The sequence below is a fragment of the Acinonyx jubatus genome, chromosome B1, assembly GCF_027475565.1.
Source record: "Acinonyx jubatus isolate Ajub_Pintada_27869175 chromosome B1, VMU_Ajub_asm_v1.0, whole genome shotgun sequence".
Taxonomy (NCBI): Eukaryota; Metazoa; Chordata; class Mammalia; order Carnivora; family Felidae; genus Acinonyx; species Acinonyx jubatus.
Genome location: NC_069382.1, coordinates 81,478,019 through 81,492,889, shown reverse-complemented (window position 1 = coordinate 81,492,889; position 14,871 = coordinate 81,478,019). Strand labels below are relative to the sequence as shown.

The 14,871-nt window shown below is 34.9% G+C and overlaps 1 long non-coding RNA gene across 1 annotated transcript in view; it reads right to left on the bottom strand.

Annotated features, from left to right (window-relative positions):
- Window positions 1-14,871, bottom strand: part of LOC113601474 (uncharacterized) — a 189,359-nt gene that overhangs the window by 159,572 nt on the left and 14,916 nt on the right. The window contains exon 3 of the long non-coding RNA XR_003422784.2: window positions 13,336-13,423. This is a non-coding gene — a long non-coding RNA (uncharacterized LOC113601474). The remainder of the gene's footprint in view (window positions 1-13,335; window positions 13,424-14,871) is intronic.

Here is a 14,871-nt window from a genome sequence, read left to right as displayed (position 1 = left end):
AGCAACATGCATTTAAGGTTCTTCCATGTCCTTTTATGGTTCAATACTTCATTTCTTTTTAATTTCATCCCCTTGTGGTCAGAGAAGATACTTGAAATATCTGTCTTTTCTAAACTACTGAGACATAATATGTCACCTAACATATGACCTATCCTAGAAAATGTCCCATGTATACTTAAGAATATGTATGCTGTTGTTGGGTAGAGTATTCTGTATATATCTGTTAGATCCACTTATTGCATTGCATTCTTAAAGTCTTCTAGTTCCTTGTCTTTTGTCTGTTTGTTCTACCCTATATTGAGAGTATAATGAAGTCTTTGAAATATTATTGTAGAATTGTTTATTTCTGCCTTGTTTTTCCAGTTTTATTGAGACATAATTGATATATTGTGCTAGTGTAAGGTATACAACATAATGATTTAATATATGTATAGTTGCGAAATGATCACTTGGTCTTTTTTTTTTTTTTATTCAAGTTCGTTAACACATTCATTTGTTAACACATTCGTTAACGTATTTATTTCAGAAGTAGAACCCAGTGATTCATCTCTTATATATGACATCCAGTGCTCATCCCAACAAGTGCTCTCCTTAATGCCCATCACCCATGTAGCCCATCCCCTACCCACCTCCCTTCTAGCAACTTCCAGTCTGTTCTATTTAAGAGTCTCTTATGGTTTGCCTCTCTCTTTGTTTTTATCTTATTTTTCCTTCCCTTCTCCTATGTTCATCTGTTGTTTCGTAAATTCCACATGGGTGAAATCATATATTTGTCTCTCTGACTTATTTCACCTAGCATAATACACTCAAGCTCCATTCATGTTGTTGCAAATGGCAAGACTTCATTCTTTTTCATAGCTGAGTAATATTCTATTGTATATATATACTGCATCTTCTTTATCCATTCATCACTTAATGGACATTTGTCTCTATAATTTGGCTATTGTTGATAGCGCTGCTATAAACATTGGGGTCCATGTGCCCTTCAAATCGGTATTTTTGTATCTTTTGGATAAATGCCTAGTATTGCAATTGCTGGGTTGTAGGGTATTTCTTTTAATTTTTTGAGGAAACTCCATACAGAGTGGCTGCACCAGTTTGCCTTCCCACCAGCAATGCAAAAGTGTTCCTCTTTCTCTGCATCCTTGCCAACATCTGTTGTTTCATGGGTTGTTAATTTTAACCATTCTGACAGGTGTGAGGTGGTATCTCATTGTGGTTTTGATTTGTTTTTCTCTGATGATTATGATGTTGAGCATCTTTTCATGTGTCTATTAGCTATCTGCATGTCTTCTTTGGTGTCTTCTGCCCATTTCTTCACTGGATTATCTGTTTTTTGGGTGTTCTTTATAGATTTTAGATACTAGTCCTTTATCCAATATGTCATTTGCAAAAATCTTCTCCCATTCCAGCAGTTGTCTTTTAGTTTTGTTGTTTTCTTTGTTTATTTCCTTTGTTGTGCAGTAGATTTTTATTTTGATGAGGTCCCAACAGTTTATTTTTGTTTTTATATTCCTTGCCTCCAGAGACATGTCTAGTAAGAAGATGCTCTGGCTGAGGTCAAAGAGATGGCTGCCTGTTTTCTCCTCTATGACTATGATGGTTTTCCTGTCTCACATTTAGGTTTTTCATTCATTTTGAATTTATTTTTGTGGATGGTATAAGAAAGTGGTCCAGTTTCATTCTTCTGCATGTTGCTGTACAGTTTTCCCAGCACCATTTGTTGAAGGGACTGTCTTTTTTCCATTAGATATTTTTTTCCTGATTTTTGAAGATTAGTTAGCCATACATTTGTGGGCCCACTTCTGGGTTTTCTATTCTGTTCCATTGATCTATGTTTTTTTGTTTTTGTGCCAGTACCATACTGTCTTGATGATCACAGGTTTTTAATACAGCTTAAAGTCTGGAATTGTGGTGCCTCCAGCTTCGGTTTTCTTTTTCAACATTACTTTGGCTATTTGGGGTCTTTTCTGGTTCCATACAAATTTTAGGATTTGTTTGTTCTAGTTCTGTGGAAGAATGCTGGTGCTATTTTGATAGGGATTGCACTAAATGTGTAGATTGCTTTGGGTAGTACAGACATCTTAACAATATTTGTTCTTCCGATCCATGAGTATGGAATGTTTTTCCATTTCTTTGTGTCTTCTTTAATTTCTTTGATAAGCTTTCTATAGTTTACAGCGTACAGATGTTTTACCTCTTTGGTTACATTTATTCCTAGGTATCTCATGGTTTTTGGTGCAATTGTAAATGTGATCAATTCCCTGATTTCTCTTTCTGGTGCTTCATTACTGGTGTTTAGAAATGCAACTGATTTCTGTACATTGATTTTATATCCCGTGACTTTGCTGAATTCATGTATCAGTTCTAGCAGTTTTTTGATGTAGAGTATCCTGTCATCTGAGAAGAGTGAAAGTTTGACTTCTTTGCCAATTTTATGCTTTTTATTTCTTTTTGTTGTCCGGTTTGTGAGCCTAGGGCTTTCAATACTATGTTAAACAACAGTGGTGAGAGTGGACATCCCTGTCGTGTTTCTGACCTTAAGGGGAAACTTGCAGTTTTTCCCCATTGAGGATGATATTAGCTGTGGGACTTTCATATAAGGCTTTTCTTGAGAGCTTTTATCAAGAAAGCATGCTGTATTTTGTCAAATGCTCTTTCTGCATCTTTTGAAAGGATCATATGGTTCTTATCCTTTCTTTTATCAATGTAGTCTATCACATTGATTGATTTGCAAATATTGAACCAGCCCTGCAGCTCAGGAATAAACCCCACTTAATCATAGTGAATAATTCTTTTAATGTACTTTTGAATTCGATTTGCTAGTATCTTGTTGAGAATTTTTGCATCCAGTTTTATCAGGGATATTGGCCTGTAATTCTCCTTTTTGTTGGGGTCTTTGGTTTTGGAATCAAGGTAAGTTGCCTTCATAGAATGAGTTTGGAAGCTTTTCTTCCATTTCCAGTTTTTGGTGTAACAACAACTTCTAAGATTTAGTCTTAGCAACTTTAAAATATACAACACAGTAATGTTAACTGCAGTTATCATGCTGTATGTACATTACATTCCCCAAATTTCTTTGTCTTCTAACTGGAAGTTTGTACTTTTTGATCACTTTCACCCATTTCCCCTATCCTTTCCCTTGCCTTTGACAGCTACCAATTTGTTCTCTATTCCTGAGTATTGTGGGGGTTTTAGACTTTAAAAAACGCATACAAGTTAAATCATATAGTATTTGTCTTTGTCTACTTGACATTCCACTTAGTATAATGTATTCCTCCCTTTAATTCTGTCAGTTTTTGCTAATGTCAGTGGGTGTGTAAATGTTTATAATAGTTATATCTTCTTGCTGTACTGAACCTTTTATAATATGTAATCTCCTTTTTTGTCTCTTGTAAGCTTTTTTTGTTTAATGTCTATTCTGTCTGATATTAGTATAAACTACTTCTGCTCTCTTTTGGTTACTATTTTCATGGAGTATACTTTTCAATTCCTTCACTTTTAATCTATTTGTGTCTCTGAATCTAAAGTGGGTCTTTCGTAGACAGCATATAGTTGAATCATGTGTTTTATCCATTCTGTCAATCTCCATTTTCTGGTTATCATTTACATATAAAATAATCACAAGTAAGGAAGGACTTCTGTCATTTTTCCCAGTTTTATTAAGATATAATTAACATTTAACATTGTGTAAGTTTAAGGTATACAATGTGATGGCCTGATACATCTATATATTGTGAAATATATAATACAATAAGATTAGTCAACACATCCTTCACCTCACATAATTAACATTTTGTTGTTGTTATGGTGACATTAAAGCCCTACTCTTTTTATTTTTATCTTCATAATATAATGTTTCTTTTTAATTTTTATTAAATTCCATTTAGTTAACATACAGTGTAATATTAGTTTCAGGTGTAGAATTTAGCGATTCATCACTTACATACAACACTCAGTGCTGATCACAATAAGTGCCCTCCTTAATAATCACCATCTATTTAACCCAAACCTCGGCCCACCTCCCCTCAAGTATCCCTCAGTTTTTTCTCTACAGTTAAGAGTCTTTTTCCTGGTTTGCCTCTTTTTTCCCCCACTGTGTTCATCTGTTTTGTTTCTTAAATTCCACATATGAGTGAAATCATATGGTATTTGTCTTTCTCTGACTGACTTACTTCTCTTACCATAATACTCTCTAGATCCATCCACATCATTGCCAAAGGCAAGATTTCATTCTTCTTTATGGTTGGGCAATATTCCATCGTATATATAAACCACATCTTCTTTATCCATTCATCAGTCAGTGGACACTTAGGCTCTTTCCATAATTTGGTTATTGTTGATAGTGTTGCTATAAACATCAAGGTAAAAGCTCTACTCTCATAGCAATTTCCTAGTATAAAATACACTATTGTTAACTACAGTCACCATGCTATACCTTAGATCTCTAGAAATTATCTTCTAACTGAAAGTTTGTACCATGTGACCAACATCTCTCTATTTCTGTCCCCCTCAGCCCCCAGCAAACATGATTCTACTCTTTGTTTCTGTGAGTTTCATGTTTTTAGATTCTACATGTGAGATCATAAAGTACTTGTCTTTGTCTGCTTTATTTCACTTAGCAAAATGCCCTCAAGATCCATCCCTATTGTTACAAGTGGCAGGATTTCCCTCCTTTTTATGGATTATTGTATTTCCATTCCATACATATACAGTTGATGCTTGAACAACACGAGTTTAAACTGCATGAGTCCATATATATGTGGATTTCTTTCAATAAGTATGTTGAAAATTTTTTTGGAGATTTGTGACAATTTGAAAAAAATCCATAAATGGGTAACCTAGATATACTGAAAAATTTTAATTAGGTATTATTGTAAGAATACAGTACATACAACATACAAAACATGTGTCAATCAACTGTATGTTAGACTTCCAGTCAACAGTAGGCTATTAGTAGTTACCTTTGGGTGGGGAGTCAAAAGTTACACATGGATTTTCAACTGCATGGGGAAGGGGGAAGGTTAGCAACCCTAATCTCCATGTTGTTCAAAGGTCACTTATATACCTAATTTTCTTTATCCATTCATCCTAATACATCATTTGACCAAGATGAACTATTAGGTTGTTCCCCTGTCCTGGCTATTGTGAATAATGCTACAGTGAACAGGCAAATGCAGCTATCTCTTGGAGATAATGATTTCATTTCCTTTGGATATACACCTGTAAGTGGGATTGTTGGATCATATGGTAGTTGTATACTTAATTTGTTGAGGAACCTCCATACTTTTTGCATACTGGCAGTGACAATTTACATTCCCACAAACGGAGCACTGTTTCCTTTTCTCCACATCCTTGCCAGCATCTGTTACCCTTTGTGTTTTTGAGACTAGTCATCCTAACAGATGTGAGGTGATATCTCACTGTGCTTTTGATTTGCATTTCCCTGTTGATCAGTGATGTTGAGCACCTTTCTTGTTCTTGTTGGCCATTGGTATGTCTTCTTTGGAAAAATGTCTATTAAAGTCCTCTACCTAATTTTAATTGGATTTTTTGTTTTCTTCTATTGAGTTGTATGAGTTCCTTATATATTTTAGATATTAATCCCTTATCAGATATACAGTTTGCAAATATTTTCTCCTATTCCATAGGTTGTCTTTTTATTTGGTTGATTGTTTCTTTTATTGTGCTGAAGCTTTTCAGTTTGATGTGGTCTCACTTGTTGTTTTTGCTTTATTGCTTGTGTTTTTAGTATCATATCCAAAAAAATATCATTGCCTAGACCAATGCTAACAGGCTCTTTCTCTATGTTTTCTTCCAGGAGTTTTACAATTTCTGGTCTTACATTGAAACCCTTAATCCATTTTGAGTTCATTTTTGTGAGTGGTGTAAGACAGTGAAAAATACTCACTTTTGCATGTGAATATCCAATTTTCCCAGCATCATTTATTGAAAAAAATTATCCTTTCCTTATTGATCCTCTTGACAAAGATAAGTTGATCATATATGCATGGGCTTATTTCTGGGCTCTCAATTCCATTCCATTTGATCAATGTGTCTGTTTTATGCCAGTACCATACTGCTTTTATGATTAGCTTTTTTTTTAATGTTGTGGTTTGTTTTGTTTTGTTTTGTTTGTTTGAGAGAGAGAGACAGACAGACAGACAGCACAAGGGGAGGTGAGGGGCAGAGGCAGTGAGAGAGAGAAAGAGAGAGAGAATCCCCAGCAGTCTCCACACTCAGCACAGAGCCCAATACAGGGCTCATTCCCACAACCCTGGGATCATGACCTGAGCTGATATCAAGAGTCAGATGTTCAACTGACTGAGACACCCAGGCTCCCCATTTATTATTATCTTTGTAACATAATTTGAAATCAAGAAGTGTAATGTCTCCAGCTCTCTCAACACTGCTTTGGAATTTGAGGGTCTTTTGTGATTTCTATCAAGTTCTAGGACAGTTATTTCTATTTCTATAGAAAATGTCATTGGAATTTGAGTAGAGATTGCATTGAATCTATAGATGCTCTTGAGTATGGACATTTTAATAATATTAACTATTCTGATCCATGAACACAAGCTTTCTTTCCATTTATCTGTGTCTTCTTTAATTTCTTCCATCAACACTATAGTTTTTAGTGTTCAAATATTTTACTTCCTTGATTAAATTTATTCCTAAGTATTTTATTGTTTTTGATGCTATTGTAAATGGGGTTGTTTTATTTCTTTTCCAGATAGTTTATAGTTAGTGTATGAAAATGCAACTAATTTTTGTATGTTGATTTTGTATCTTGAAATTTTACTGAATTTGTTTATTAGTTCTAACAGTGTTTTGTCACCAGCAAACAGAGGCAGTTTTATTTCTTTCCTTCCAATTTGGATGCCTTTTATTTCTGTTTCTTGCCTAATTGCTCTGGCTCAGACTTCCAGTACTATGTTGAATAGGAATAGGAATAGTGTGCACTCTTGTCTTGTTCCTAATCTTAGAGAGAAAGATTTGAATACTTTGAGAATTATGTTAGGTGTGTGCTGGTCATATGCAGCCTATGCTATGTTCTAGCATGTTACTTCTATACTTAATTTGTTGAGAGTTTTTTTTATCATTAAAGGATGTTGAATATTGTCAAATGCTCTTTCTACATCTGTTAAGACATCATATTATTTTTGTCTCTTTCATGCTATTAATGTGCTATATCACATTTATTAATTTGTGTATGTTGTGCCACTTGCATCCCAGAAATAAAGTCCACTTGATCGTGGTGTATGATACATTTAATGCATGGTTGAATTCAATTTGGTAGAATTTTTTTTTTTTTTTTAGAATTTTTGCATCTATATTCATCAGGGATACTGGCTGGTAGTTTTCTTTTCTTGAAGTATCAGGGTAATACTGGCCTCATAAAATGAGTTTGAGAGTGTTCCCTCCTCTTCAATTTCTTGGAAGAATTTGAGAAGTACAGGCATTAATTCTTTAAATGTTTGATAAAATTCACCCATGAAGACATCTGGTCCTGGACTTTTCTTTGTTTGGGAGGTTTTTGATTACTTATTCAACCTCCTTACTTGTTATTGATCTGTTCAATTTTTTTTCTTCATGATCCAGACTTGTTAAGTTGTACTTCTATCATTTTGCTATGTTTTCTGTATACCTTATAGCTTTTTTTTATCCCTTATTCCTGCATCACTACTCTCTTCTTTTGTATTTAATTTTTTGTAGTGATGTGTTTAAATTCCTTTCTCATTTCCTTTTGTGTATATTCTGTAGTTATTTTCTTTGTGATTACCATAGGAATTACATTTAATATCCTAAAATTATAGTATTCTAATTTGAATTTATGCCAACTTAACTTTAATAATGTACAAAATTCTGTTTGTCTAAAGTTCATGCTCATTAATTTCAGTTATTGCCACAGAATTATATTCATACATCATGTGCCCCCAAAATAAATTAATAATTCTTTTAAATGCATTAGTCTCTGAAATTATGTAAAAATATGTTATAATAATACTGGTTTTTAGCATAATTAGGCTTTTAATCATTAGTTTCTTAAGTCATGTAGAAAACAAAAAGTTATAAACTATTATAATAATCTTAGTTATTATAATTGCCCATGTATTTACCTTTATTGAGATCATTATTTCTTCATATAGCTTCAAGTTACTATCTAGAATCCTTTCATTTCACCCTGCAGAACTCCCTTAAGCATTTCTTGCAGGGCAGGTCTACTGGTAATTAACTCCCTTGCTTTTGTTTATCTGGGAATGTCTTAATTAATTCTTCTCTCTTGAAAGGCAGTTTTACCACATATGGATTCTTGGCTGACAGTTTTTCTTTTTTTTCTTTTAGCATTTGGAATATATCAGCCCACTGTCTTCTAGTCTCCAAAGTTTCTGATTAGAAATAATCTTAGTTTTTGAATCCCTTGTCTATGACAAATTGTTTCTTTCATGCTACTTTCAAGATTCTTTCACTGTCTTTGGAAATTATGATGACAAATTGTCTGAGTGAGGGTTTCTTGGAGTTCATTTTGGAGTTCACTGAGTTTCTTGGTCGTTGTATCCATTTTTTTCATCAAATTTGAGAAGTTTTCAGCCATTATTTCTTCAAATATTCTCTCAGGTGTAATTGCCACAGTGCACATGTTGATCCAGTTGATCATGTCCCATTAAGTCCCTTAGGCTCTGCTCACTTTTCTTCCATCTTTTTTCTTTCTGTCTCTCGGTCTTGATAATTTCCATTATCCTATCTTCAAGTTCGCTGATCCTTTTTTCTGCCTGTTCAAATCTGCCGTTGAATCCCTCTAGGGAATTTTTCTCTTCAGTTATTTACTTTTCACCTCCGTAATTTTATTTTGTCTTTACAGACATTTTCCTTTCATTCACACATCATTTTCTTGACTTTCTCCACATCTTCCTTTAGTTCTTTTAACATCTTTAAGACATTTTTAAAAAATTGTTGTGTAGTACGCCTGCCATTAGGTGTTTTCTCTTTTTCTTCTTCTTAGTTTTTTTAATGTTTATTTTAATTTATGTTTGATAGAAAGAGCACGAGCAGGGCAAGAAACAGAGAGAGAGACACAGAATCTGAAGCAGGCTCCAGACTCTGAGCCAACCCCACAAAGCCCAATGCAGGGTCAAACCCACAAACCATGAGATCATGACCTGAGCCAAAGTCGGACACTTAACTGACCCTCTGCCATTAGGTGTTTCTACAGACAGTTTCTGTTGATGTATTTTTTTCCTTTTAATGAGTCAAACTTTCCTGTTTCCTCGTATACCTTGTGATTTTTTGTTGTTGAAAAGTGTATATTTGAGGGGCACCTAGGTGGCTCTGTCAGTTAAGCCTCTGACTTTGGCTCAGGACATGATCTGATAGTTCGTGAGTTTGAGCCCCACATCAGGCTCTGTGCTGATGGCTCAGAGCCTCGAACCTGCTTTGGACACTGTGTTTCCCTCTCTTTCTGCCCCTCCCCCATTCACACTCTGTCTCTGTCTCTCTCAAAACCAAATAAACATTAAAAGAAATTTTTAAAGTAGATATTTGAATGTAATAATGTGATAACTCTGGAAATCAGATTCTCTTCTTTCTCAAGGGTTTACTATTTTTTGTTATTGTTTGTATTGTCTTTGGTAGTTGTAGTGGTTGTTGTTGCTGTTGTAGGCTATCTCTGTGCCAAGAATCAGCTGCAAATGTAAAATTAAGATCTTCCAGGTCTTGGGGCACCTGGGTGGCTCAGTACATTAAGTGTCCAGCTCGGCTCAGGTCATGATTTCACAGTTTGTGAGTTTGAGCTCTTCATCAGGCTCTGTGCTGACAGCTCAGAGCCTGGAGCCTCCTTCAGATTGTGTCTCCCTCTCTCTCTGCCCCTCCCCGCTCATACTCTGTCTCCTTCTGTCTCGCAAAAATGAATAAAAATGTAAAAAAAAAAATTAAGGTCTTCCAGGTCTTTTCTGAGCCTTTCTCTTAGTATGCATAGTCACATTCTAATTTTCCCCATATGTGAAGTTGTTTTTTAATGTCCTAATCTTTAATGTCTTGCTCTCAAAATGGCAGAAAGAAAAAAATGACTGGGAGAGGAAAAAGTTGTTGGCCCTTTAAATCCTCTAGAATTCACTCCATCTGGGGGGATGGGGTCATACAACAATGGGAGGAGGTACAACAATGGACACCTGGATCTCTGTGATCATACCTTGAGATGTGGAGGACAGGGTCTATTTTGCCCAGTTTGGTTCCTGCAAGCTATGTACAGACTGATCCAGTAACATGTGCACAGCTGCCTGCCATAGTGGCTAGGAGTGGGGAATTGGTAGCTACTACTGTGCTAAGACCTGAAATTGACCAAAATAACTGCAATTTGCCATCCAAGATATCCCCTGGAATTTGCAAGTCTTCAATAGATTCCAGAGTTCTGAAACAGTTGCAGCAGACAAATTCTGCCAGTGTATTGTTGTCTCAATGGGGAGACAGATTCTTGGTGCTTCTTACTCTGCCATCTTCCAAGAATCCTCCAGAATGTGTTTTTAACATTGAATAATTTTATAGGTTTTACCTGCAAAAAAGTGCCTCCAAATTACATTAAAAACCTAACATTTGTATATTTCATTTGAACTTTATTACTATGTATCTTCTGTGTATTTATTTCTCTAATTCTTGAAAGTACATATTTAGGTATGAATGTAAATTTGTTCTCTGGTTCTTTTTTTTTTAATGTTTATTTATTTATTTTTTGAGAGACAGAGACAGAGCACAAGCTGGGAAAGGGCAGAGAGAGAGAGAGGAAGACACAGAATCCAAAGCAGGCTCCAGGCTCTGAGCTTTCAGCACAGAGCCTGATGCAGGGCTCAAACCTAAAAACCATGAGATTATAACCTAAGCTGAAGTTGGATGCTCAAGCAACTAAGCCACCCAGGCAACCCTGTTCTCTTGTTCTATATAAGATGCTATTCCCATATGCCAACAGATGGTCATAGGTAATAATGCTTTGATTGTGTTAGTGATGTGTTTTAATCACAACAGTTCTCATAATCTCATTTGACAGATATTTTTGCCATGCGATGAAAACATAGTTGTTTGGCTATTTCATTATGGCATGGTGGTATTTAAGTGATATAAAGCAGCATGAGGGTTTTTTTAACTGGTTTTCAAAAGGTTATATTGCTGTTATTTCTAGGTTTGGTAGGATAGGGTTGGCCTTGATTAATTTCTGAGACAGCAAAGTATCTCAGTAGTGTATTTTGTAGTATAACTACAAAACAGTCACTGAAATAATGAGTCTGATTTTCAGGGTAGAAAATCATAAGCCCAGAGAGATACAAAAGTACCCAAGAGGGGGTTCTTCCTGCAAGAATAATGACCCATTTTTTCTGGTAAATTATATCAATTTTTGTCTAATAGATCACTCAGGTAAAATATGAATAGAGGAAAATAATTTGTTGTTAAATTAGTAAAATTAGAATATGCATCTAATCACATAAATAATTAACATAAACCTATTTTCAATCATTTAAAAGTACATATGCCAAAATGAATCGCACGGTTAAGGTTAGTTTTACTAGTAATTCTCAGTGAGGCTCCTAAGCTACAAGAGTCAAGTGTACAATCTTTTTCATATAGTTTAGACAATGTAAGGCATATATTACTTTATAAAGTGTTGTTAAAATACCGTGAGCTCTTGAAGGGCAAATAAATAAGATAACAAGATTAACGAAAGAAACATGGCTGTTGAGGGAAAGTGAGGAGAATGGAAAGAGACTGATGATACAAGGATATAATTGATGAAGCAAAATATCACCAAAAGGTGAGAAGAGATGGAAGGCACAAGCATCAGAATTAACAAAAAGAGGAAATTTTCTTTTCTGAGATTAGAAGGAAAATGGAAAGTATGTAAAAATTCAAAAACATTTTTCCAATGAAGAGGAAAATTAATAGAATTGATGTGACAGTCCTCAATCTTTCCAATGAAGAAAGAAGGACATTATCAACGAAAATCATCGGTGTGGTGATTGAGTGCTGGAGAAATACAAAATATTTAGAGTAAAACATAAAACTTGTTTAACAGCAATGAACACACCTATTTCATGGGTGGATAACATGAACTAGAAATTTACTCAATTAGTTCAGTTTCTTGACTTAATATTTCAGCAGTCAGGGAGTAAGAGAATTGAATTATAGAGTTGACCCAGCATTTGAATCAAATTAATAAAAATTTAACTGAATTATGTAATACCTGGGGCCTGTGACTGCTGATTAGTTGAAATTGTTCCCTTTCTTAAGGAAGATCTTTTATTAACTGTATAATAACCTACAGAGAGTTAAAGTTACTGTGGTACATATCACTGGTAAGAATCAAAAAACTCTGGGGTAGAACAAATGAAAAATATGAATAACTGGAATTTGCATCTACTGTAAGCTAAATTGAGTAGAGTGGTTAATATATCCTTGTGATCCATCACTTCCAGATGATTTGACCAGAACCAAAATATGGAATTATGAGGTAACATTAGATAGAAAATTATTTTGTTAGATAAATACAGTCACACTGACCTTACCTTATAAATGACATTAAAAGGGGACAGGCTTTGGCTTTGGAAGAACATACTTATAGATTACATTCAAAGTTCTGATTACAAGCTTAGAAACAAAGTGCATCACTATCCTTTTTATCTCAAACAAACCAATAAACAACCAAAACAAACAAACAAAAAATGATTTCTAGTCTGCCAACCAATCCTACCCGTCCCTTTTCATGGGTCCCTTTGTAATATAGAAACTCTGTAATAAGCTCTTGCACCTATAGTACAGTCATGAATAATAAATATATTTAATAATCTATTAACTGTTTTCCTCAATGCTTTTATTAAACATTTTCTTCCCAGTAAACTTACTACAACCCCTCAGTTTTCTGAGCTTTCTAAACCAATCCAAGATCCAGATGTGGATAGTTGAGAATGTATCCCTCATTATTCTCATCCCCTAGTGACCTTCCTCATAAAAACAAATTACAACTCAAAGCACAACCTTTACTTTTCTGATAGAATGGGGAAAAAAGGAGGAAAGAAAGGGAGGGCGAGGAGGGGAATGGAGATGAGGGGAGGGATGGAGAACACCTGGTCTAAGTGTCAAAGGATATTGCTCAGTAAAATCCTACATCTCTGTTTTTTTCTCAGCCAAACTACCAACTAATAAAAGACAGGAAAGAAATATTTGTTGTGTGTTGTTATGTGTCAAACACTTTATGAACACTGGATTATTTAATCCATAGAACATTCCTAGGAATACGGTGGTACTATCCTCATTTTGCAGATGAGGAAGCTGAGGTAAAATTATGTAACTTACCCAAGGCCCACCATAAAAGAGAGGATAGAGTGAATCCACTTTGGTCTGTTTTGAAAAACAGTAATAGCTTTTCTTCACTAATCTGCAACTGAAAGTGAAAAAATATACGACATATTAAAAAACAGAAAGACAATGTGCTCTGCTTTGTTCCTAATTCCCTGGTGCTTTGTTTGCCACCACTTAGAGCTTGAAAGGATACTTCAAATAAACACTCTGGATTGCTCTTCACATGAAAGTGCTTTATAGCTAAACTTGACTTAAGTACCATTTTCCTAAAATACAAATATCTTTTTTCTACATTGGAGCCTGTAACAGAATATCACATATTGTTTTAGCTAAGAAACAAAACTAGCTGGTGATATATCTTTCAGAAACAGTATGTACAAAGCCTCAGAAATTAGACAATGAAACATTATTTTAAATATTTAATAACCTACAGACTATGTCCACATTATCTTAAGAAAACTCATAGATACATATATGTACCTATGTATACATACATAGCTATATATACATATATACAATTGTGTACATATACATGTGTATGTATGTGTGTGCATATGTGTGTGCATATATATATATGTGTGCATATATATATGCATATATATATATATATATATATATATGCACACACATATATTCCAGTTGTGTGGAATTCCAGCAAAGGAAGTTAAGATGCATAATTCCTAAAGATTCATAATACCACTGAAAAACTTATTTCTTGTCAAATCTCTCTTTAAAAATATTTATTTTGGGGGGCGCCTGGGTGGCGTAGTCGGTTTAGCGTCCGACTTCAGCCAGGTCATGATCTCGCGGTCCGTGAGTTCGAGCCCCACGTCAGGCTCTGGGCTGATGGCGCAGAGCCTGGAGCCTGTTTCCGATTCTGTGTCTCCCTCTCTCTCTGCCCCTCCCCCGTTCATGCTCTGTCTCTCTCTGTCCCAAAAATAAATAAACGTTGAAAAAAAAATATTTAAAAAAAAATTTATTTTTGTCAAATGAGCATATCCCCAAATGGATTTTGACTAAAACCAAGATTAATTATTTAATAATTGAGTGCTGAGTCCTGGGAGATACTGTGTCACGTGCTGGGTAAGGAGCAGGAACCAAGATAAATATGACCCCTGTCCTCATGGGACTTACTCCTAGTGTTGAAGAAAGATATTCAAGAATTACAGAAAAAAATAATTATAATTGTGTTGAGTGCTAGACAGAGATACAGCATGCTCTGAGAATATTTTATAGTACAACATTAAAGATCTTATCTAAATAATAGAGAAGTTTGTTGCAACCAGAAGTCATTATTTTATTTCTATAATACATTCAAAAATGAATAGGAAATTTCTCGGGAAATTTTTTTTAATTTTTTTTAACGTTTTTATTTATTTTTGGGACAGAGAGAGACAGAGCATGAACGAGGGAGGGGCAGAGAGAGAGGGAGACACAGAATCGGAAACAGGCTCCAGGCTCTGAGCCATCAGCCCAGAACCTGACGCGGGGCTCGAACTCACGGACCGCGAGATCGTGACCTGGCTGAAG